The sequence below is a fragment of the Dipodomys spectabilis genome, unplaced genomic scaffold (genome assembly GCF_019054845.1).
Source record: "Dipodomys spectabilis isolate Male_0828 unplaced genomic scaffold, ASM1905484v1 ptg000017l, whole genome shotgun sequence".
NCBI lineage: Eukaryota > Metazoa > Chordata > Mammalia > Rodentia > Heteromyidae > Dipodomys > Dipodomys spectabilis.
The window spans coordinates 17,661,803-17,687,482 of NW_024870694.1; the positions used below are offsets into that span (position 1 = coordinate 17,661,803).

General features: G+C 42.1%; 1 long non-coding RNA gene across 1 annotated transcript; it reads right to left on the bottom strand.

The window, feature by feature from the left end:
* Nucleotides 1-8,049: 8,049 nt before the first annotated feature.
* LOC122099279 lies at nucleotides 8,050-25,162 on the bottom strand. The gene is made up of 3 exons (XR_006145900.1): nucleotides 24,869-25,162; nucleotides 13,066-13,069; nucleotides 8,050-8,079 (listed from the first exon to the last, which is right to left on the bottom strand). It is a non-coding gene; the product is annotated as an uncharacterized LOC122099279 (long non-coding RNA).
* Between the last annotated feature and the right edge of the window lie 518 nt (nucleotides 25,163-25,680).

The window sequence follows — 25,680 nt, forward strand, 5'->3', positions numbered from 1 at the left end:
TTTGAGCAGGAAAAGGAAGCATGGCACAGCTGTTTTTGGAACATTCTTTTGAGGGCAGTGGGAAGATTAGAGTGGAGGAGAGGCACTGGTAACCAAGAGACCGCATTGGAAGTGATTGTAGAATTTCAAGATGGAGAAAGAAAGGGAATGGTTTAGGTCAGGTAGCAGGCATGCGATGAGACTCAAGGTCAGATGCTCCTCTCATCACTGTTATTGCAAATATTTGACCACTGACCACATGCTTGACCTATGTTAACTCATCTGATCTTCCCAGTAGCTTCTACATCAGATATCTCTTCCTTTGATAGTTCTTCCACCTTGTTACTTCTGCTTACATTTCTCCATGCCCCACAGTTCTCTCATGTGGAGATCAGGGTCTGAAACTTCTTTCTTGAATATAAAGAAATCATGGCTGGGAAAACTCAAGTTCAAAGAATCATGACTCCATCTAAAAACCATTTCTTCTCTCTGTTCTATAGCAGAGGAAGCTGAGGCCTAGATATGATCAATACCTTGTCCCATCTAGGAAATGATGATACCTTTGAATAGAGGTAGAGGATTTTCCTCTGGTCCAGCTCTCTGTGTTGTGGGGCTGATCTGCAGTCCTTCAACTGGGGTGGGTGCCAGGGAGCATCTGTCACTAGGCTGGAGGGCACCTGAGGACCCTGTGGTCAGCCTCAGCTGGCAGTACCACCTCCCACTGGCATTGTGGGCACAAGACACAGAGAGACTGAGTGAAGGGAACATGTGTGGTGGACAGGACAGGAATGTGGGTGACTCATCCCTTTGTAGTGTGAGTCACAGCTGTTCAGGGACATCAGCCTACATGAGGCAGCTGCCATCTTTATGCTGTCGGGCAGCCACTCTTAACCTAGGCAGCAACCCAAGTCAAAAGCGGAGCACGCAGAGCTTGGCTGTAAAATGGCAGTGCTATGAAGACAAAACAGTGCCCAGTCATGAGTTAGAAAAGCTCATCTCCACTCTCAGAAATGCCCTTGTTATCTCTTTGTGATCTTAGGCAGGATGTCACCTGACCTTAATAAGTCTCACTCTTCTTTTCTGCTTATGAGTATAATAATCTTTGCTTTTCCTATCTTGGAAATGGGGAGTGATTGGTAGGCTAATGCATAAGAAGGAAGGAAGGGGAAGCAAAGGAGAAGAGAAGGGAGGAGAGCGGAAGGAAAAGGGAAGACAGAAAGGAAGGGAAGGGGAGGAGGGAGGAAAGGAAGGGAAGGGAGGAGAGGGAAGGGAAAGGAGAGGAAGGGAAGAGAAGGACTTCTGTAATCTGAAGTGTTCTACATATGTCATTGCTATTGTAATTACTAATACTGGTATAACATCATTAAATTTTCTCAAAGAAAATGTGACCAAACATTTTCTCTCCATGAGGGGCATGCTTGGAATGTTAGTATTGGTTTTCACAACTGTTCTGTGAAGTTAACACTATCACTCACACACACACACACACACACACACACATTTAAGGTCCATTGTATAATTATAGTCTCTTTCATTTTAGGAGATAGATAGATACATTTGAGACAGCAAAGGAGGTGCTTTCTGAAGGACTTGCATCCAAGTAAGAAGAGACAAATGTTAATCATCATGGTAAATAAGAAAGGTATTTATTGTACTGAGGTGTTAGGTCCTATATGGAGGAAAAAGGAATGTGGCATGAGAGTGAACAGACGCTCTGGATTTGGGGTGCCAAGCAACGGATTCAAAAGCTGATATAGAAAAAGAGTGAAGGAGGAACTTACCCAAGCAGATATTCATGGGTAGCACATGCTGGAGTGAATCAGCGGAACAAAGGGGTCAGTGTAGACAGAGCAGAATGGTCAGAGGGTTGAAGGCCAGAGAAATCAGTGGGAAACAATGTCAGAGAAGCACTAAGGAGCCAGTCCTGCAGGGCTTGGGAGGCTATTTGAGGATTTGGAGATTTACTACAAGAGAAATGAGGACCAAGGAAGGGATTTGAGCAGAGGAATGGCATGATCCAATGCATTTTCCAAGAGATTTATTTCTTCTACCATGCTGAGGCAACATCAGTGGCTCATATCTGTAATCTTAGGTACGCAGGAAGCTGAGATCTGAGGACTGAGGCTCAAAGCCAGCTCTGGCAAACAAATCTGTAAGACTCATCTCCAATGAATCAGCAAAAAGCTAGAAGCAAAAGTATGGTTCAAGTAGTAGACAATCACCCTTGAGCAAAAGTCCAATACTGGTGCCAAAAAAAAAAAAAATCTGCCACGCTAAATCTAAAAGACACAAAGGCAAACAAGCAAAATCAGGTAGAAAGTAATGAAATATTCTAGAAAAAGACACTGGTAGTTCAGACCAGAAGGACAGCGAAAAATGATTAGAGGGGCTGGGAAGGGGAAGGTGGCTCAGTGGTAGAGTGTTTGCCTTGCATGCATGAGGCCCTGGGTTCGATTCCTCAGCACCACATAAGGAGAAAAACCCGAAAGAGGCACTGTGTCTCAAGTGGTAGAGAGCTAGCTTTGAGCTGAAGAGCTGAGGGACAGCGCCCAGGCCCAGAGTTCAAGTTCCACAACTGACAAAAAAAAAAAAAATTAGGGATGCTGAATGTCTAGAACCAACATGATTTCTTTTTCTTTTTCTTTTCTTTTTATTTCCAAGGCTCTTTCTGCCCTAAAAGTCTGTGGCCAGAATTTCCATCATCATGTCTTCCTATGTTTCTGCCCAAGTATGAAGAGAGAAATAGCACAGTCCTTTTGCACTCTTAAGAACCACATTCTCTCAAGGGTCTTGCTTTTCTACAGGAATATTAGACCCCTTGGAAGTTGTGACTCCCTTTCCATGGCTGTTTTCTGGGATGATGTTGATCTTATCTCTGTGCCAAAGTACAAATACGGGTTCAAAAGTAAAGGCTGGGCCGGGTGTCAGTGACTCACGCCTGTAATCCTAGCTACTCAGGAGGCTGAGATCTGAGGATCACGGTTCAAAGCCAGCCTGGGAAGGAAGGTCCATGAGACTCTTATCTCTAATAAACCACTCAGAAAACTGGAAGTGGAGCAGTAACTCAAACAGTAGAGCACTAACCTTGAGCTGAAGAGCTCAGTGACAGCACCCAGGCCCAGAGTTCAAGCCCCACAACTACAAAAAAATAAAAATAAAAAATAAATAAAGGCTGGCCAGGCACTGGGGCTCAGGTCTGTAATCCTAGCTGCTCGTCTGAGGATCATGGTTCAGGGCCAATCAAAGCAGGAAAGTCCATGAGACTCATATCTCTAATTAACCACTAGAAAACCAGAAGTGGCATTATGGCTCAAGTGGTAGAGCACTAGCTTTAGCAGGAAAAGCTCAGGGACAGTGCCACACCCTGGGTTCAAGCCCCATGACCACCACCAACAATAACAACAAAGTAAAGGCTATCTTACCTCAATTAGGAAAACCTGCAAACTCAAAGGCCAGCCTACAGAAGCAATGACAAGGCCAGAAATGTCATTAGAAAGGAGATCTCATCAAGATACTATAACTGTAAAGAAGAGCTTGGCCTCCAGAACAAATTCCATTCTGGTTAGGCATTTGATCTTCACAATCACTATTATCTTTTCTAGTTTTCTAATACCCTTCAACAAACGCTCCACATTGCCACCAAATAACATGGTTCTTCTGGACAAGACAGATGATGTTCTGTTCTGACATTTTCTAAAGCCTTGCACTGGTTTACCAGTACCTATAATAGGCCACAATTTTAAGAAGGATCCTCTTTTTGAAAAAAAAATGCTGTTTTTTCAGATCTCCTAATCAACGGAGGAAGATAGACAGTTGGGGCAGGAGGTTAACTGAAATTTGAGAGGATTTATAATCTTCTGACCTCAATTCCACCTCTGTAGTTTCAAGACGATACAGTTTTCTACACTTCCAGCCCAAATTGATGTTCAGTGTTACGTGGACTGTTAAACAGACTTGGATTCCATCCAAGGGTAGGTAAAAAATATTCCTTCTCATAAATTGCTGGAGGAGTCTTTTGGAATAAACATGCCCTGGAAATATCAGGCATAACTGAGGCCCATCCAATGGCTTTGGCCTGTAGTCCTGTGTTATGTTTAGGGAATGGCTAGCTGCTGGCTCTTCTTACTCAATCATCCTGTTCTGTGTTCCATTTTTAAGTCTGGGAGTAGAGCTGAGAATTCTGGTCTAGCATCATGGAAGAACACAAACATCTCAGCTTCCAGATATCAGTGGCTCACACCTATAATCCTAGAAACTCAGGAGGCTGTGATCTGAAGATCACCATTTGAAGTCAGCCTGGTGAGGAAAGTCTGTAAAACTCTCATCTCCAATTAACTATCAAAGAGTTGGAAGTGGAACTAAGGCTCAAGTGGTAGAGCACCAGCCTTGAGGAACACAAACTAAGGAACAGCATCCAGGCCTTGAGTTCAAGTGCTAGTACCAGAAAATAATTAATTAATTAATAACTAATAAAACCTCAGCTGAAAAAACTCAGGGGTTACTTGTTTTGTTTTTATTTTGTTTTTATTAGCATACATTGGTTATATGGGGGGGGGAGGGAAGAATTGAATTGTGACCTTCCCACTCATGTATACTATGTATTCCAATCAATTTGTTTTCCTCAATCACTTCATTCCTTCCTTTAACAGGTCTTTTGTTCTATGTTTTATGTGAGTAATCTACTTATTCATATTCATCTACTTCTACATATTCATCCTTATTCATCCTCCTTGTTAGCCCAACCCCCTCCTACTAGTATCTACTCATCCAACAGGGCCTATTTCTCTCTTCTCAATAATTCTCTGTTGATTACAGCTTTCATTGAGGTTCTTTATGCCATTTTTAAAAAAATTGGCAATGGAGCCACCCTATACCCTACACCAAAATAAACCTGATCTGATACACCACTGTTTTAACTGAACACAGGCAAAGTTCATTAAAGTAAGTTTAGTTCCTTTAGTCCAAGTTTATTTGTCCCCACTTGATCCTGAGTAGTATAGAAGCTAAACTACCAACCCTGTAATCCCTAATTAGCTCAAACATTTTCATTTGTAGACAATGACTTTTGAGACCCAGAGACTCATCATAACGCACTCAGTAAATCCAAAGAAAAGCCTGGATTAGAACTCTGTTTTTCTGATGGTTCTCAGGAGATTTAAAGAGTTCAGGTGTAAGGCATGTAGGTACAAAGATCTCCATGCCCAGCCTGGAGAACACTTGGTTTGCCCAAGTTGCTCCTACCAGTCCTCCCAAACTGATGGTATGCCTATCTTCTTATCTCCACTTTCAGTGAGGTCCTGTTTGGCAGCTTGAGATCTGCCATAATGGGAAATTGACAAATTTGGTAAATCAAGGTTTCTCTCCATTTCAAGAGCCAATAATTAAACATTTACCAGCATATCACTCTTTTTTGAGCATTCAGTCTAGGATCTGAAATACAGCTTGTGGAACTTGACTCTTAGAAAAAGATCTTTGGATGATCTTGTGCTGATGTAACAGCTTCTAATGCCCAAATAGTCAGTTGACAAGTTAAATGGGTCAAACAACTTGGTGGAAGAAAATAAAAAATGGTAAGAACTGTAGCGAAAAATTAGGGTGTATTTGCTTAAGCTGCCATAAAATCTCACTGACTATATGGTTTAAGAGTCCAAAAAAATACTGTTTTATAGGTCAGAACACTGGAAGTCAAGTATTGAGGTATCCACTATGGAGGAAGGATCTGCTCCAGGTGCTCCATGACTTCAAGATGGATCTGTACATTCATGTGGCTTTCTTCCTGTGTGCATGGCTTTATCTGTGTCCAAATTCATTCACAAGGACACCAGTCATATTGAAATAGAACCAGCCCTAATGACCTCTTTTACTTCTGATTAGCTCTCTGTTGACCCTATCTCCAATTAAGGTCATATTCTGGGATACAAGAGGTTGGAATATCAACATACAAATTCAGGGCGGGGGGCACAATTCAATCCATAGCATACAGACAGGACAAAATAAATCTGAGAGTCTGCTCTAATACTCATTTCCCTGATTCTGTTTTAATCATCAAAGTTTTCTTGTGTGGAAACTAACACTCAAATAGGGAAGTAAGTAGTTCAACAAAAGTCATAAGTAGAGGAAGACAGAGGCAGACCTTCTGATTCCCAGGCAAGAGGCCTCTGTTTCTGCCTCCTCTGGTACAGAGGAGGTTGTAGAGTTTGAACTCAGGGCCTGAGCACTGTACCTGAGCTTTTGCTCAAGGCTAACACTCTATCACTTTGAGCCACAACACCACTTCCAGTTTTCTGGTGGTTAATTGGAGATAAAGATCCCACAGATTTTCCTGCCCAGGCTAGCTTCAAAACATGATCCTCAGATCTCAGCCTCCTGAGTAGCTAGGATTACAGGCACCACTGTTACCTCCTAGCTGTAGAGGACTATTTCTAACATGTGTATTACCTCAATATCTAGGGAGAGTCTGTGAGAAGACAGAAGGTCAGCATGTATTTGGTCCTCATGTCCAAATTCCCTTAACATGCAGTCTGATAGACTGCATGCACAAGACATTTGGAAAGTTACAAGTGGGAATGTGTCTAACAATCATTAGTCCTTACCAGAGGTTCTGAATACTCTTGGGCTCTATGTGAATTGATACTCTTTGTACCAGAGATTATTTTGAGGTCTTTGTTTTTTAATTGTGCTTTTTGACAATAGACCAACAAAATGGAAATATCAAGAACTAACATCAGGACTACATAATTCTCTCACAGTGGGTCACAGTCAAGGAGAGCAGTCAGGTCATTTGTTTTAATTCTAAGAACTACAGAGCAACCACTTACTAGCATTCTTTGGTCCTCATATTGCTGTCTGAAAGTTTTAGACTAGTAAAAGTCAGCTTGGGTATAAGCTTAGTGAAGTAATAAGTCATTCAGTTGTTCATCCAACCAACATTGTGAGAGGCATTTTATGGGCTAGGAATTGCCCTGTGCATAGGACTCTTAACATAGAAGAAAGTAACATGGTCACTTCTTCATGACCTTCAAGAAGGTCAGATTGTAGTCTATTGTTGGACTCAATGATAATACAGGATAGAGAGGATCTGACTCCTGGAGAAACATGGAATATGAGAACCTAAGAGGACTTGAATCTTAATGGGATCCAGAGGGAAAAGTGAAGCCCTCAGGTACACAATGGAGGAGAAAGAAGTGTGTTATCAGAGGTAGATTCTGACATATATGCTGTGCAGAGGGTGGCGGGGGATAATGTGTCCAAAGATACAGATGACAGAGCTCATGATGAAAGCTACTGAGGTAATGAGGTATCATGAGTGTTTAGTCCATAGAAGACCATTCATAAATGCAACTTGGTTTTTCTTGTAATAACATACCTACACATTTTATTTTTTCATCTCTATGACTAAAGATGTCAATATTAAATTTAAAAATGTATTTTAGTAATGTAGCTCTAAAGTTACTAAAAATCCCTGTTCTCATTTATGATTCTCTCAACAGGATATACTTAGTCGTTGGAAAGGCATACAGTTTTATTGTTCAAATAGAATTTATGATATTCTCAACAAGATATACTTAGTCATTGGAAAGACATACATTTTATAGTTCAAATATATGGAGGAAAATGATTATAGATGTATAATATAGGTGACTATATAATCTTTTTCTTTTTCATGAAACAATGACTCTTCCATGTTCATGTCAGATTTTACTATCATATGACTTCAGATTTTTTTTTTTTTTGTCAGTCATGGGGCTGAACTCTGGGCCTGGGCGCTGTCCCTCAGCTCTTCAGCTCAAGGCTAGCACCCTACCACTTGAGCCACAGCACCACTTCCAGCTTTTTTTCTGTTTATGTAGTGCTGAGGAATCAAACCCAGGGCCTCATGCATGCAAGGCAAGCACTCTACCACTGAGCTAACTTCCCAATCCCTTGACTTCATATTTTGAATGAATACAATGTTATGGTTTGGACTGCAATCGCCAATTTTCTCCACATACCTTTCTTTGATTATTTTAGGCTTCTCACATCAGAATTTTCTACTCATTTGGAGGCAGGATTACAGAAGTGTTATAAAGTATCAACATTATAGGGAACTTACTCAGTTACCTTGTTAATAAAAATAAAATGAGAGCAATAACTTCCAAAGCATATTTTTTATTTTTGTGAGTTCTTTAGTAATGTATGCAATAGCTCAAAAACATCCTGCTTTTTCAAAGAAATATTGACCCATATCACACAAATTACAGCACAACATTATATGGATATTGCCAACTTGTCAGATTTACTGTCCAGTAACCACTTACAAGTGTGAATACAGATAAAACAAGATAGAAAAATCAGGAATTTGATGTGCAGTTAGTGTATTTTTCAACATATTCGAAGAAGCACTGAATCCTTCATTCTTCCTTCTCTCCTTCCTTCTTTCCTTCCTTTCTTCCTTCCTTCCTTCCTTCCTTCCTTCCTTCCTTCCTTCCTTCCTTCCTTCCTTCCTTCCTTCCTTCCTTCCTTCCTTCCTTCCTTCCTTCTTTCCTTCCTCTTTTCCTCCCTTACTCCCTCCCTCCTTCCTTTCCTCCTTCCTTCCTTCCTTTCCTTCTGTTCATGAAATAAAATACCTCACTAAGTATGATGGTACACATCTGTAGTCCCAGTTACTTAGGAGGCTGAATTAGAAGGTCTGTTGAAGTCTAAGAGGTAGAGACCAGCCTAGATATAGCAAGACTCTGTCTCCAAACTAAACTTGCATTTGTTCAGAGTTTTGTCAATCATAATATGCAGCTTCCCTCTTTCCCCCTCCAGAGCATACGATTCATCATTCCCATTTGCAGTGACACAAAGTTGACAAAGATTGTTGTAGTGTAGGTTGTAAGTGACAGACTCTGTCATCACTCAGAGACTGGTTCTACTTGCCATCTGTGCTTCTTCCATTATCTACCCCCAGATGGTCTCTGAGATCCTGCCATGAGATCAGGAAAGCGCCAGGATCTTAAAGAACAGCTGTATTTTATTGAACCTAAGTCAATGGCCTGTGCAGTTTTGGACTTGATACTGAAAAGGTTACCTGTTGAGGGATATTAAGCGGCTGATAGCCAAGAAGGCAACAAAACAGATCCTGTGTGAGACCCAGCATATCTGGTCCCTCACTGCACCCTCCGCATCAGCAGGGGGTACATCTGCACCCCCTCACAGTGCAGGTGCAGAGGTCTGTATCTCAGCTAATCTCACTTCTGCTGAGATTGGAATAAGGTGAGGAGCTGGCTGATAGCTGTAATTCTTTTTTTTAATGTTTTTTTGGATATATGATAGCTTTATTTTTAATTCTTTTTTTTGTGAAAATACTGTACAGAGGGGTTACAATTACATGAGCAAGGTAATGAGTACATTTCTTTTTTTTTTTGGGGGGGGGGTCCGGTCATGAGGCTTGAACTCTGGGCCTGGGTGCTGTCCCTCAGCTCTTCAGCTCAAGGTTAGCGCTCTACCACTTGAGCCACAGCACCACTTCCGGCTTTTTTCTTTTTGCTTATGTGGTGCTGAGGAATCGAACCCAGGGCCTCATGCATGCAAGGCAAGCACTCTACCACTGAGCCACCTTCCCAGCCCCAGCTGCAATTCTTATCTTGCCTTTTCCTACCTCTAGTCCCCTCTAAAGACATCTCGAAAGGATGCTAGAGCTCTCAGGGTGCTTTATAATTTGATCTGAAAAAAATCACTAGGTTATTTTTCAGTTGGTACTTCCTTCACAATGCTATCTAACGTCTCAAATTGTTAAGTATTTAATTCCAGTTACAAAGTTATTTGTTATACCCATGACATATTAGATGCTAATTTAGCTATAAATAATGTATTACAATTTAAACCGTTTTTCTCCAAGATAACTTTTTTCTAGAGAAGGATGGGAGATGAGGGATCCTCTTTCCCAAATCCCCAAGTCATTCCACGTGACCCTGCCAGTGTGACACTGGGACCTTTTACCAAGAAATCCATGATATTAGCTATAAGGGGACTGAGAGAGCCAATTTGCTTCTACTCAGACTTCTTCTTGTGCTTACCACGAGTTCTTAAGGTAGCTCTCTCCCACTTCTCCCAAACACCTCCGAACTCTGCCTTTAAGGCCAGCGGTACCTAAAATAATGTCTGTGAATTATGAGAGTAGAGTTGGAGGCTCACCTCAAAGCTGCAGATATATGAAGAATTATGATCATCCACACTCTTCTTCTGTGGTCCTGATCTCCAGGATGGCATTTTGGCCTTTTAATACTTCAGTTACTAAGCTCCTCCCTTCATTTTCCTTTCTTTCACCATCTAATCTCCAAGACTGATTCATTCCTTCAGAACTGTTTCTTCAGTATGTGTCTCCTTCCTGACCTAAGGCCAATTTTAAAGGCCCCCTGTAACTCATTGGGTTTCTGGAGCAGTTGCCTAGTTGTCTCTGCCTTTTATTCCCCCTCAGAGTGTCTCTGAAGCAAGGACTGTAAAATCAGAGTGCTCTGTCCATGGTGGATGGAGCAGGCCAGTGTCCTGTAAATGCTGGACAGCCCTTGTCAAGAGCAGGCAGTGGACAATGCCAGTGCTCATTTATTTCTATGTTTCCTTAACCAGATTTCTCCCTGTCTGTCACTGATTTCACATTTTTCTTCACAAAGCTGTATTGTCAAACTACAGCTGCACATGGTCACTAGAAAGTGATGTCCTAGCCTTTAGTTCAGGGGAGATCACAGGCAATAACACCTAAGAGGAAGCTGGCTGGACCTCAAAACACACAATACACCCACACACTGGGCAAGGGCAATGGCTCTTCCAGGGTATTTCTTAGCAGAGGTACCCAGAGCATTTGTCTGGAGCCCTCATGGACACATATAACTTGCTTTGAATCTTTGTGACTCTTGTTTCTTCACCATTGCTTTCTCACAGCTGGGGCCAAGTGAGGAGGAGGAATACCAGGCCTTGAAACCAGAAGATCCCTGGTGACCTCAAATAACTCTCTCATCACCTTTTGGAGCCTAGTTTCTCACCAGTTAAATGAGGATAATGAACTTTTACGATACTCACACAAGGAATTGAAAGCATGTATCATATTGAGATGGAAAATGGAGAAAGTGGGCTACTTGGTTTTAAAGTCAGAAGAACTGGAATTTATAGAACCAAACTGCAATATTCACTGTGTGTCTAATCTAGGCCTAGTCAGCGAACTTCTCAGAATCCAAACATTTTCATCTGGTAAAGGTGATTATATAAGACTTATATAAGGCTATTGTTAGTCAGGTAAGACAATGCCCATGAATCATAAAATGTATTATGGACATGATGTTATTATATTACCCTACTGTTAATGGCATGCTTTCTAGAAGGTAGAGGTTATGTAATCTCTGCCCCATACAGGCTAGCCCAGCATCTTGCTCTTTAGAGGTATTCACTGAGCATTGTCTGGGATTCAGCATGTTGAGCCTCTTGACCCTGTCTGGTGGGGAGATCATGCCCCTGGGTCATGTGTGATGCAGGGCAGGAAAGTCCCAGTGGCAGGGATCCTAGCCTGTCTGGAGACAGTCTTTTTCTGTGGGTGGTCTGGACATAAAATAATATTCAACTATGAATCAGGCCCCAACAAGGGTTCATGTACCACAAGATGAGGCAGATCCTTCCCAGGTGAGAGCACTTACAGAATGCCTGGAAGCATTTGCTTAGGATTGTCTGTTTTTATAGGGTATTCACACAGGGTTTTTAAGGTGTGTGCGTGTGTGTGTGTGTGTGTGTGTGTGTGTGTGTGTGTGTGTCTTTGGACCATTCAGATTCTTCAGCCAACTCAGCCATACCTTTACTAGAGGTAAAGAAAAGTAGCAAGAGTGCAGGACTGGAATTATAACACCTGATTCTGCTCTGCCTCTTTTATGCCCAGCCTGTTAAGCAGTTTCATGTTTCTGAGTCTCAGCTTCACCCTACCTCACCAGTGTGTGTGTGTGTGTGTGTGTGTGTGTGTGTGTGTGTGTTAGCTATGGCAGGTGTTTAGGAGAAGAAAGCTGATGATATCTGTGGAAGTGTCTCCTCTTGCTTCAGGGACTCTGACATAAGGAAGGCCTCTATTCCTACAGTCAGGGTCTATTGCTACTTGTATCACTATTGGCAGCACCTGCTGCTGGAAAGGTTTATTTTTATGATTCCTGGGAACTGGACTCTGCCATTCCACACAGGTGCTCATTGAGTTCTAGAAGTACAGTGACTAAGACTTTCATGGATCGAAATAAATGTAGACAAGTTTAAGAAAACTGTGATTTAAACTTGCTAAGACTATAAAAATTAGTGATAGGGACTTAGGCTTTATCTGGTAACAAGACTAGTAGGAGAACAAACATTTCACCTGACCTAAAAGAGCCTGTGATTTTATCTACTCTGCCAAGTTTAGAGTATAAGGAACTTGATGACCAGGCCATGTTTTGCTCATAATTGCATCTCACTGTGCCTATAGACCATTTGATAATTTGTTCACAAAATTATGGTTGCATAAACAGTATATATATGTATATATAAACATATAATTGCATAGAAAAAAGATAAGACAAACATAACATTGTCATAGAAACAACATTATCTTTGTAAGAAGCGATTGCAAGTTGTCTTCTTTTATATTTCAATTCTATAACTTTCCACATGTAACATATATTAGTTCGTGGTATTAAAAATATTAAGATGTATATATAAATATACAATTACATTTTCAAAACTCTCTTTTTTCCTTTTGGCTTGTCATAGTAGATTACTACAATATAGATTTTGGAGTTTGAGAAAAAATAAAATGTTAATATCTATACAAATTGAAATGCTTGCATAAATTGTCATCTGGAAGCAATACTAGATGGTGTTTTGTTCCCAATGACATACAAAGCAGATAAATACGAAATGCTAGCATATAGTGCAAACCCCGAACATCTTCACTTTCTTTTTTTCCTGTTAGTTCCAATAAACTTGAAGACAAGTTAAATACTGGAATGTAGAAACATGGATCACCAAGTCATAGGCTATCAATACCATGAAAGAAGTATTCTCCAGCCGCATCTTTGTTCCCTCAGGCACACAGTTTATACTGAATCAGTTCAAAGCTACTCCCCTTCCAGGTCCTCAATTTCATCCAGGACAAAAGGAAATCCAACTAGAATGTTGCTAGAGGCCCTCTACCCTGGTGACATTCTATTCTGAGGGAAACATTCATGAATGGGAATTGCTGAATAAGAATGGGAAATTAATCACCTTAGTTACTCCTACTTCAATCTCTGGATTCCTTTTCCCCTTTGGAGTTGAAACAAGAAAGAACTATTATAGAGTCCCTGTCTAGGGTACTTTGAGATGTAGCAGGGGCTGGTGGAAAAGATAGCTCTGTGTCGCAAGAGTGAAAAATGTTAATGAACTTGGACTAAAGTACCAGGAAGATTGGGATATTCACTAGGTCCAGCAACAGCACATCAGGGCCAGTAGAGCCTCAGCTAACCAAACTCCTGCTGCCTTGCTTTAGCATCCAACAGCTGAGATGTGGAGTGTTGTGGGTTCTGACAAAACACTGGGATGAAAACTCACACCAAAGAGTCCTAATGCTTCATGGATGGGAAGACACAGTGTATGGGGGGGGCTCTTCTCACATCTACTAGTATCAGTTTAAAACTAGAGGATTTCTCTTAGTGGAGCTTTAATTTCCTCATCTGTGAATGACAGTTTGGATGAGATAAAGTCATCTCCTCCAAGACTAGCCATAAAGTAAAATATTACAATACCCTCTCATAGTTTAGCTTATACGGATCATTTGTATAATATCCATAATGGATACTTAATGACGCATTGAACGTAAGATGGATACTTTTCCATCTTGCATGAATAGTAAAACGCTTGAGTTTGTCTGCTCAGAGGTTCAATGCCGCAGAAGCAAATATAGGTGTTTGACCTTGCTGCTATGGCGTTTCCCTTGGATGTTCTAGGCATCTGACCTTGCTGTTAATGCAGCAACTTTGATTTCTCATCATTTTTCTTCTACACATTTAGTTTTTCCATATTTTTCTTTAACTTCCCTTTCTTCTTTCCATGTGCATATTTAAAGTTTGGCAGATTACATATAAGACAGAGGTTTTTAATTTCCTGTAGTCCTAACATATAGTGGAATAGGGCAAGTCCAATTGCCCTGTAGTCAACAACCTATAGTACTCCACAGCACCAAATTTTTGGATTTGAAAACCAAACTTGGAAGGGAGGTGAAGGGTAAACAAAGGAGGAGGCTGCAATGCTTGGTAAGAAATGTATGCATTATCCTGCCCATGTAATTGTAACCCCTCTGTACAGTATGTTCTCAAATAAAATAAAATAAAATTAAAAAAAAAAAAAGAAAACCAAACTTGGATTTTTATTCTAATTTGATAACTAGAAGGTGACAGCCACATTGAAAATTAAAAGAGTTTAGGTTTTCTACATGCAAAAGTATAGTTTAAAAGGTATATTCCATTGTTCGTATAAAAAGTTAGTTACTTGTGGTGGCATTCTATAGCCCCAGCTCAGAAGGCTAAGGCAGGAAGGTTGTGAGTTCAAGGCCAGACAGTGCTACATGGGGAGATCTTGTCTCCAAATAAGGGTCTCTCTCCCACCCCCTCTCTCTCACACACACACACACACACACACAAAGTGTTAAACACTAATTGCATGCTTGGCACCTGTGTGGGAACTCTTCCCTTGAGTCAGGCTCAGCCCTCTACTCAGAGAGACCCGCAGAATAGAGTTCCACCCAGGGTGAGGCATCTGTCTGGGCTGGGAAGAAAAGCAGGCTTGTCCAGGGGTGTGTTACATTGTTAGTATTTACTGCTCCCAGAGAGCATGCTGATGGCTTTCAGGTGATACATACTTGGCAAGTCTCTTGTCCAGTAATACAATCTTGATTATGGAGCACTGGCAATGTAAACTTCCAGTCTGCAAAGAATGGTAGAGTAGCTACCTAGGAATTAAAATGTCCATTGTCATCAACTCTCCTTCAACTTTATCAAAAGGTAATTTTGTTTCAAATTGAGTTTCTAGGTCACTCATTCATTCCTGGAAGAGGCCTTTCCTTCAACAGGTATCTCAGGGTAGGACCACTGCTGGTCCTACCAGCAGAAGGGGAGAGAATGGGAAGATATTCCAGACACAAGCATTCAGTATAATTGGCTATAGCAAAGATGGATTCTTTCACCCAGTCAGCACAGCATAACCATGAAGCACTATATTATGAGGATGTGTGCTTCTATCTATCCACTGGGCCATACTTCTTTTCCTTCTAGACTAACTTTTCTTACTACCAAGGCAAGCAAAAGAGCACTGAGCCCAGAGCCAGGAGACTTGGTGTCAGTTCCAGCTCTGCCCCATGCTCTGTTGCTGACCTCAGACATGCTTCCACTCTTTGAACCTCATAATAACTAGAGAGGGGTCAACATAAAAGTCTGGTAAATGTGTGAAATAACATGAATTCCAAAGTCAAGGCCACATGGCCTTTGATCTCATGAACATAGTAACTATTTCTAGTTGGAGTAATTCTAGAAAAAGTATTCTGTCTCTCCTAAATTATTGGCATAAGTCCAACTATGGCTGATAATCCTTTGACCTATTTTACAGATACTCAAATTTTGCAGCCCAAGAAAACCAAAGTGTTGTTCTTTGTGGTGTCCAATAAAATATTGTGATTGTCATTTTCTACCAAAAAAATACGTCTATTTCTGTATGTGCAACTTAACACTGTGGAAAATATTGAGTTTGGGCATCAGAAAGCTGATTGCAAATAAGATTCATTCTGTACCAGTTTGATATATATGTACTGGGAAAATTATTTCATCTCTTGAGCTTCAATTTTTCTTCTGTCAAAAGGATATGATAAAATAGACTGTTAATAGATTTAAGGTAGGGGGATGGCAGAGATGGAACTACAGGGCCCTATGCATGTTAAGCAAGTGCTCTATCAGGAAGCTATATCTACAGCCCCATTTACAGATCTTAAATAAGAGAGTATATAGAAACTGAATGGCATGCGGAATATTCAACAAATATCATGTCATTTTCTTATGAAATGATGAAGATACCATCCTTCCAAGTTTCTCATGTGTCTGTTATCAGTTACTTGTGTTGTATGCTTGTTCTTGTGCACAGACAAGTGATTACAGACACTGAGATTAAAAAGAAAATTGTGGGGGGAAATTTATTTTCATCATTTTTAATACAAATCACCAAAGACACTTTATATCTTTGAAGAGGAGCTCATTGATCCTTTCCAGTCTGAGAATTCTGGAGGTGTGTGAAAGTGGCAGTTGATTTCTGGCTTTTCACAATCATGTTTTAGACACAAAATACTCCTTAGCCTTACAAAACCTAGAGGCATTCAGAGCTGAGATATTCTTAGAAATCTTATATCTGAGATGCAGAGAGGAGGGAACTTGTCCAAGGTCACCCAAATGGTTAGAGAGAGGGAAAGGATGAGACGCATATCCTGATTCCTTAGCTAATGACAATGAGACAATGAGTTGCCACAGAGTCTTGGCCAATTCATCCTATAAGCTTGGAAATTTCCTCTTGACTTCTGGGCACTGGCTTTTCCATGTGATACTAGATGGTGAGGATAATTCGTGGTCCACACCTCATGCAGACTACTGTGGATTAACCAGGTTGCAATAAGTCTTCTGCCCCCTGAAGTTGGGCATCATCCATGTATTTCATAATAATAATCATCTCAGTATTACAAGGGGACGTGTATTGTAATTATGAAATGGAAGGAGCTTTCTTTCTTCTGGCATGTAATCCATTAAGGAACTGAGTAGCCTAGAATTAACTACTCAGTCCCTTCATCTAGAATATGGTCCAGAGCAACACAAAGCTCCTTCTAGATCTAATAAATATTCAAAGATCTCTCAGTTACTCCAGTTTAGTCTTTAGCTATGGGATAAGTGCACTCTTCTTTCTTTCTTTTTCCTTTCTTTCTTCCTTTCTTTTCTTCTTTCCCTTCCTTTCTTCCCTTCTTTCTTCTTTCCTTCCTTTCTTTCTTTCTCTAGTTCTTTCTTTCCTTTTTCCTTCCTTCCTTCCTTCCTTCCTTCCTTCCTTCCTTCCTTCCTTCCTTCCTTCCTTCCTTCCTTTCTTTCTTTCTTTCTTTCTTTCTTTCTTTCTTTCTTTCTTTCTTTCTTTCTTTCTTTCTTTCTTTCTTGCTATTATTGAACTCAATGCCTGAGCTCTGTCCCTGAGCATGTGTGTGTGTATATGTGTATGTGAGTGTGTGTGTGGGGGGGGGGGGGGGTCTGTGTGTGGGGGTCTGTGTATCTGTGCCTGTATGTATATATTATTAATTTGAGATATGACTGTCATGTACTTTTCTGCCCAGGCTGGCTTCAAATCATGATTCTCAGATCTCACCCTCCTGAACGCTAGGATTATAGGCATGAGCCACTGGTGCCCAACCTACGTGTACTTCTTAATGCCAGGGACTCATAGCACCTGGAAGTCATCAACAAGGAAATTTTAAAAGCTAATGGGAATGAAATTCTAAGTGAGAAAGAGATATAAATTTCTTTTTAATTCTAAGTTAGAAAGGGATATAAATTTCTTTTTAATCCATGCTTATCTAGTCTAAAACAATGACGAAGTAAAGATGTACTAAATATGTTATTTTGGAATGAGTCTCCTCTTTCCATTTTGGTCAGGAGGAACATTTCTTTCCATGGACTCCATTGATGGATATTTATTGACAAGCAGTGATGAAAAGCCAGGATTAGTGGATCTATGCCAAGATGGAAGGCCAGTTTTTTTGTCTTTACCTCTGGGTCTTTGTCTTTTTCTCTGGGACTAATAGACACCATGGAAAGCTTTGAGCCCTGGCCAAGGAGTTGAGGAGGCCTGTTACTGACTGGCTGTGTTAGCTTTGGCCTAGCTTATTCTACTGTGAGCGTCAGTGAGAGGCAGGGAAGGGGGTTAAGGGTGATTTTCCAGTCATTTAAGGGCTAGCATTTCACTACTGGTTCCTCTGGGTTTTCAGCAGCATCTCCAAAGCAAGCATCCTTGACCAAACTTATCTCCCAGCCCAGAGATCCCTGTTTCTTTCCCCTTAAGAGCAGTAGCATGAGAATCATGTTTAAGCCATTTGCAACTGCACAAAGTATTTGTGTTCCAATAATTTTTTAAAAGCTTGCAATAAATAAAGCCAAAGGCAATCCTTTAGGACTGCAATTAAAGAGACATCAGTGGTAGGGGTTGATGGAGGAAGGGGAGTTGGAAGAAGGAGACTGGGCTTTCTTTTGAAATCCTGCACAGCCCAAGCAAACAGTGCAATGGTGCCTTAAAACGGCTGAGCTGACAATGCATTCATGACATCACTTTCACATTTAATAAGTTTCCTCCAGGAATTCTTTATCTGTGGAGACTGGTGCAAGCTCGTACTTTCCTTGAGATTGCTTGCAAAAATAAACTTTGTTGTTGTTGGTGGTGGTGGTGGTTATGGGGCCTGAACTCTGGGCCTAGGCACTGTCCCTCAGCTTTTCAGCTCAAGGCTAGCGCTCTACCACTTGAGCCACAGCACCACTTCCAACTTCTTCTGTTTATGTGATGCTGAGGAATTGAACCCAGCGCCTCATGCATGTGAGGCAAGCACTCTACCACAGAGCCACCTTCCCCGCACATGAACTTCTTCTTATTTCAGAAACTTGGGAATTTATCTGTGGGTGAAAGAGTTAAAATGTCACTGGCCTCATGAGACAGGCAAGCTCTGGCTGAACGTTGGAGGGACAAACATGTAGAGATGGACAAAGTTCTCCAGGCTCAAAGGCTTGTTTGGGAAGAGAATCACAAAAGTTTAGATGCTTTTGCTAAAACTGATCTGATTTATTCACACTGGGAACAGAAAGATGCAGAGGAATTTGAAGAACTGGCTAAACCTGAGGTGTGCTCTTGCTTCATTTCTGCCATCAGCTTTGTTTCCAGGCTTGTGTTTGTATGGGGAAAGGGGGAGTTTGTGGGTATGTGGGTGGATGTGGGTGGGTATGTTAAAGGGAAATACATTCCACTTGCTTCAAAGCCTTTGCACTTGAGTACACAGGGTGCTGGCTGGTGAGAGAATGTCCAGATGGCTAGGAAGCTGTAAAGAATAGGAAACTCCGCTGAGTACTGGTGGCTCATGCCTTTAATTCTTGCTATTCAGGAGGATGAGACCTGAGGATCAAGGCCAATCCAGAAAGGAAAGTCCATAAAACTTCTATCTCCAATTACCTAGCAAAATGTAGGAAGTGGAAGAATGGCTCAAGTGGTAGAGCACTAGCCTTGAGTGAAAAAGCTAAGGGATGGCACGTAGGCCCTGAGTTCAAGCCCCAGTTATGGCATACAAACAGAAAGAGAGAGAGAAGGGGGAAAATCCTTTGAATAGAGGCTCACCAAAGCACAGGTAGAGAGGAAGCAGAAAAATGAAGAAGGAACAGGAGTTGTTGGAAAGAGAAGCAAAGTGACAGGACACCAGACAAGCAAAAGTCCCAAGGACAGTGCAAAAAGGCCTAAATTAGGAGACCACTGGGGCCCAAATCACTTCAGTAACCATGGCTTCTGTGTACTCACTGATGTAACACAAACCTTTCAGTTAATATCCCTGCCTCATGTTGTTGTGAAGACTAAATGAAACAGAGTCACTTGAAAGTTTAGGGTTCTGTACTTGGCACAAAATAGGCAATGAATCAACATTTATTATTTTTAAATGTTTAATTTAAGTACATTTTAATGAAAACCCTAGATCTCTATGTGATTCCCAAACTGGTTCACCCTGTCTCCCACAAACACTTAACTGTCACCAGGAACTGTGAACAGTACATTATGTCTGGGAGATGGTATACATTGGCTCACATTCTTTTTAATGCTAAACAGCACAATTTCAAAATGCTGGGAAAAGCCAGAGCCAAAGTAAATTCCCTTCCCCCCCCTCCCTTCTTCCCCTCTTTCTCTTTGTCTCTTTTTTCTCTCTCTGTCTCTTTGTATCTGTGTCTCTCTTTCTCATTTTCCCTCCCTCTCCCTCCTCTCTCTCTCTCTCTCTCTCTCTCTCACACACACACACACACACACACACACACACACACATGCAAAGAACTTCCAAACCCTGGAAAGCAGACAAGAGAGAGAGAAAAAAAAAAAAAAGAAAAAGAAAGAAGAAAAGAAAGAAGCAGGCCCAGCCTCCCGTTGCTTCACATCTTGAGCATAACTGAGTTCACTTCAAAAACACAAGGTGCACTGTCAGAAGTGCCTTGGGCAAAGTTTGTACTTTGCTTGAATTCTCACTTTTGTTTACCAAGGTAATAAACCCGTCCTCCACTGCTCCAGGTGTAAAGCTATTATGAAAAGGCATATTTGTCTTTCACCCCACCTCAGATGCACTGTTCATGGGGCACCCTGCACTGGGGGAGCCGCCAGGATTTATTTACAGAGAAAAACTGCCAGGCACAGAGAGGTGAGTCTCTAGGGTGGGAAAGGCTAAGACCCTGTACAGATCTGGCCATCTCATATTGCCCTTTCTCTTCATCCAGGGGCACCTTCAGACACCAGGGCTGGCCTTATTTGCCCTGACAAATAACTCAGCCTGCCAGCCACTCTCCAGGGGCTTTAGGCTTCTCTGTTGAAACAAGTTATGTCCCTGTTGGCTTTCTCTCCTAAATTTTCCAACCAACCTGTCACCGACATACTTTATCCAGTCAGACCAATGTGAGTAAACGTGGCAGCTGCAGAAACTTTTGTTCCAGTCTTGTGCCTGAAAAATCTCCATGATTTTAGCTTTCCTCCACCCGCTTCTCCTTCACATGGGCTGATCACACCCCAAAGGGTTATCTGAGGCCTGGGGTGAGTGGGAGGAAACTTTCACCCAAATCTCTGACTGAGCTAAATGGCCTGGAACCCACTCTAATTCATTGGCTGAAATCTTGGCATGGGAAGGAGAAAAGAATGTATGGAAAAGGGCAGGCTCAGAACACCGAGGCTGTTAGCCTGGGCAAGTGGGAGAGTTCAGGAAAGGCTCACTCTGATGTTGCTGACTTCAGAGTGGTCTGGAAGACCACCCAGAAACATGCAGTAAGCCACACAGCCACAGCAGCAGTTGCCTGACTAACACACCTCAGCTGAGAACACAGGCAATCCTCGCTGGCCTCAGCAGCCAGCGGGTCTAGTCAATTACAAGCACTCAAAAAGGCTTATTGAACAGGGAATGAATCCCATCTTGATCACTTAAAAAAAAAAAAAAAGCTAGCTATTGTGCAAGATATTCAGACTCATTATCTGTAAAATGGGAATCATAATAGTAATTACCTCTCAGAGTTGTTGTAAAGAAGGATCGAGTGAAGAGCCCTTTGTAAACTCTACAAAGCTGTGCAAACATTGATAGTGACAACAATATAGAACACATTATTAAGAACAATTTACAACTCAGTGCTAGTGGCTTATGGCTATAATCCTAGCTATTCAGGAAGCTGAGTACTAAGGATCAGAGTTTGAAGCCAGCCTAAGCAGACAAATCTAGGAGACTCCTATCTCCAGTTAACCAGCAAAGAAGCTGGAAGTGGGGAGGGTGGTTCAAATGGTAGAATACCAGCCTTGAGCAGAGACAAGCAAGAATGTACGGCCCAAAGTTCAAGCCCCAGTATTGGCAACACACACACACACACAAACACAAACACACATAAACACACACACAGAGGCATATACACACAAACAACAAAAACAAAGACACATGATTTCAGATCCTGCTTTGCCAGCCTTTGCTTCCTTTGTACAGCCTAGAAACTCCATCCAACAACTACTGAACTTCAGGGACAATGGAAGTGCATTTGGTATATAGTGGTTAAAATAACCCTTCCCTCTATGCTCTCATTGATGAGCATAGAGGGTGGGAAAAAAGATATTCTATCACTGAACACCTTATTGCTGTGTGGCTAATATTCAATCATTCATTTACTATTCATTGAAGGCCAATTATGAACCTGATACTATTCTTGGCACTGGGGATTGTTTTAGTTAGTCAGGATAATATAATGAGTCAATGTAGAACTTATTTCTTATTCATCTAACAGTTCTGGATGGAATGTAGGTTGCTGGGGCAACTCTCTTGCACTTAGTCATTTGAGGGCCCAAAGTTCTTTCATCTTGTGCCTCCACCATTCCCTAGGGCCCTGTTAGTACCTGACAGGAGAGGAAAACTTGCAGGAGTGGGCATGGGAGGTTTTCACAGCCATGCCTGGAAGCTGGGCCTTGTATTTTCACTTAAGTTCTATCAGCTAGAACTCTGTCACACCTACCTGTAAAGGAAATGAGACCTGCTTTGTTCCCAGGAAGAAACAGATTTTGGTAAACACCTGTCTATGCTAACAAAAAGATATATCAAGAACGCAGACAGAATCCCTGCTTCAAAAAGCTCCCAGACCAGGAAAGGTTATACTGAACAAGTAAACACAGAACCAAGATCACCTCAGAAAATATGAAAAAAGTAAAATAAGGAAATTGTGGAGACTGAGGTGAGGAGCACCTATTTAGATGGAAAAAGAAACAATCTGATCATGTGAGACAAGCTGAGACCCAGATGAAGGCAAGTCATCAATCAAATAAGGCAGAAACAAGCATCCAGGAGACCATGCCAGGTACAGGAGATCCATACTCTCATCGCTAACTTCCAGCTAGGCAGCCAATGGGAAGTGTTGGAAGGATGCTGGCAAACAGGAGGGAGGAAGACAACTGGATGTATCTCTCTTTCCCTTTCTACCTCAACAGGCTTCTCTAGTGGGGTTATGGGCCCTCCATGGTTCCAGCTCCTGCTGAACAGACCCACCATGGTCCATTGGCCTCTGGGCTCCAATAACACAACCTTCATCCTGTGTCCCCCTGGTCTAGCCTAGTAGCACCAGAACAGCAATCTCTGCTCTTGCCAATATCTGGGTTAGTTTCTCTAATTTTCTATCACCCACGTAACTAATGACTTGTATTCAATAATCTCTGCTTAAACACTTGAAGCAGCATTAATTTCCCTAATTGGACCTGAGGGTACATGCAAAACATTTGCTTCAGGAATGCCCCTTGACATCAGGCATCAGGACTGGCACATAGAAGACCCACAGAGGCAGCATTGGTTCCTTGTTGCTGCTGTGACAACAAAAATTCATTAATTCTTTTTTGTGTGTACCAGTACTGGCCTTGAACTAAGGTCTCATGCTTTCATTTGGCTCTTCCACTCAAGGCTAGAAATCTACCGCTTGAGCTACACCTCTACTTCTAGCTGGTTAGTTGGAGACAATAGTCTCATGGGCTTTTCTGCCAGGGCTCTCTTTGAACCTCAACCCCAGATCCCAGCCTCCTGAGTAGTTAATATTACAAGCATGAGCCACTGGCACCCAACACAACATATTGTCTTATAGATGTGGAGATCCAAAATCTGAAAGTGGTCTCGTCAGGCTAAGATCCAGGAAACTGTAAGGAAAAATCCATTTCAGTCTGGCCTGAAAAATCTACATGAATTACATACATGGCTCATGGCCTCCTTCCCCATCTTCAATGCCTGCAATGTCAGGCAGAATCTTTCTCAATATGCCACAGGGTGATTCAGGTCATCCCTATTTATGAACCTTAGTAATTCATGGGAGCCACAGATTTCCCTATTTCAAATCAGCTGGAATGAACTTAAGTCCATCTGCAACTTTTATTTTCCCTTGCCATGTAAAATGTCATGTTCTCAGCACTTGAGAATGGAACATGGGTGTCTTTAAAGAAGCACAGTTCTTCCTACAGAAAAATGACTGAGTAAATAAGCAGGAATGGAAGGAGGGAGGTTACAAACATTTGCTAAAGGAAGTGGGTGCCAGTGGTTCACACCTATAATCCTTGCTACGCCAGAGACTGAGATCTGAGATTTGTGGCTCAAAGCCAGACTAGGTAGGAAAGTCTGTGAAGCTCTTATCTCCAATTAACTGCCCAAAGGGGAGGGGAGGAAGCTGGAAATGGAACCATGGCTAAATTGGTAGAGCACCAATGTTGAGCAAAAAAAGCTAAAGGACAGCACCCAGGTCCTGAGTTTAAGTCTTAGTACTGTTAGGTTTTTAAAAAGAGGTAGCCGAGTAAGAACAGTGCAGTATGCACGTGGTATTCAGGTAAGGGATAAGTTTATTCAGTAGATCTGCTGGGACCGGGCAAAGTTGGCACTCCAAAAGAGAGCGTCTGGCCCTGGGTTAGGCCTTACATAGGGTAGGGGTGGGGAAAGGTGTATTCAGGTAAAGGGAAGTGGGACCAGGAAAGAGGAGGTGGGACAAGGTGGGGGAAAGGTGTGGCCACATCAGATTAAGATGTGACCTCAGCGGATGCAGATGTGACCTTTTCCAGGTGTCCCAGTTGCCTAGGTAACGCAGGTACTGGGCGAGGTCTGTTCGCCATGCAGGAATGGACCTTACAAGTACTAGCACCAAGAAAAAAAAGAAAAGAAGGGGGAAAAAAAAGAAAAGAAAAGGAAAAAAAAGTTTGCTAAACTGGGCACTGGTGGTTCACACCTGTAATCCTAGCTACTCAGGAGGCTGAGATCTGATGATCATGGTTCAAAGCTATCTCAGGCAAGAAAGTCCATGAGACTCTTTAACAAACCACTCAGAAAACAGGAAGTGGTGCTGTGGCTCAAGTGGTAGAGCACTTGCCTAGAGCTGAAGAACTGGGGGACAGTGCCCAGGCCCAGAGTTCAAGCCTCATGACTGACAAAAAGAAGAAAAAGTTTGCTAAAGAAGACAGCAACATGGTGGATGTATGACACAAGTTGACATTTACAGGAGAAATTGAATATGGTTGTGTTAGTGGTTGAAAGAGGTTCTCTCTGGCTATGATAGAAGCATGATTTACTGTTGCAAATCCCACAGTGTGTATTCTTGCTTACCACGCCTGGGATGCGATGCTGGGATACAGCCCCTGTTTGTCTCTCACTCAGGATGGCACGTAGGTTTCTTGTTTTCCCAGAGAAAGGTTCATTGCCTAGAGGGAAGTGGGTGAAGGCAAACTGTTGGCTGCAGCACGTGAGGCCCATCAGTTGCAATCCAGGGACAACTGGAGTTGATGCAGGCATTCCTTCCAAATGTAATCAAACGCCTCCTGTTGCCAGACGATGTGTTATTCAGTGGGGGGCTGGTGAGGCTTGTTGTGAATCTGAGATGCCTTCTGTAACTTTATCAGATGGGTACTGGGAGGAGAAAGAGGGAGAGCAGAGGGGGAAGCTCCCTTCACTGACAAATAAACTTCCAAACTGTAGCAGTTCCTGAAAAACTCTTCAAACAGCCTGTCGAGGAGGAACCCCCTCCCACCCCGCAGTGAGGTGGTGGGTGGTCAGTACCCAAGCAAGAGGGTTTGTGGCGGTGTAAATCATGTGTGTATACAGCACACATAGCACCACCATTCAAGAAACATCCGAGGGGCTGGGAAGGTGGCTCAGTGGTAGAGCGCTTGCCTTGCATGCATGAGGCCCTGGGTTCGATTCCTCAGCACCACATAAGCAAAAAAGAAAAACCCGGAAGTGGCGCTGTGACTCAAGTGGTAGAGCGCTAGCCTTGAGCTGAAGAGCTGAAGGACAGCACCCAGGAACAGAGTTCAGGCCCCACAACCGGACCCAAAAAAAGAAAAACAGAAACATCCGAGGTCCTGCTCTCCTACTTGGTCGGGAGATGCTTTTGAAGAGGACCCCATGTGATTGAGTACAGA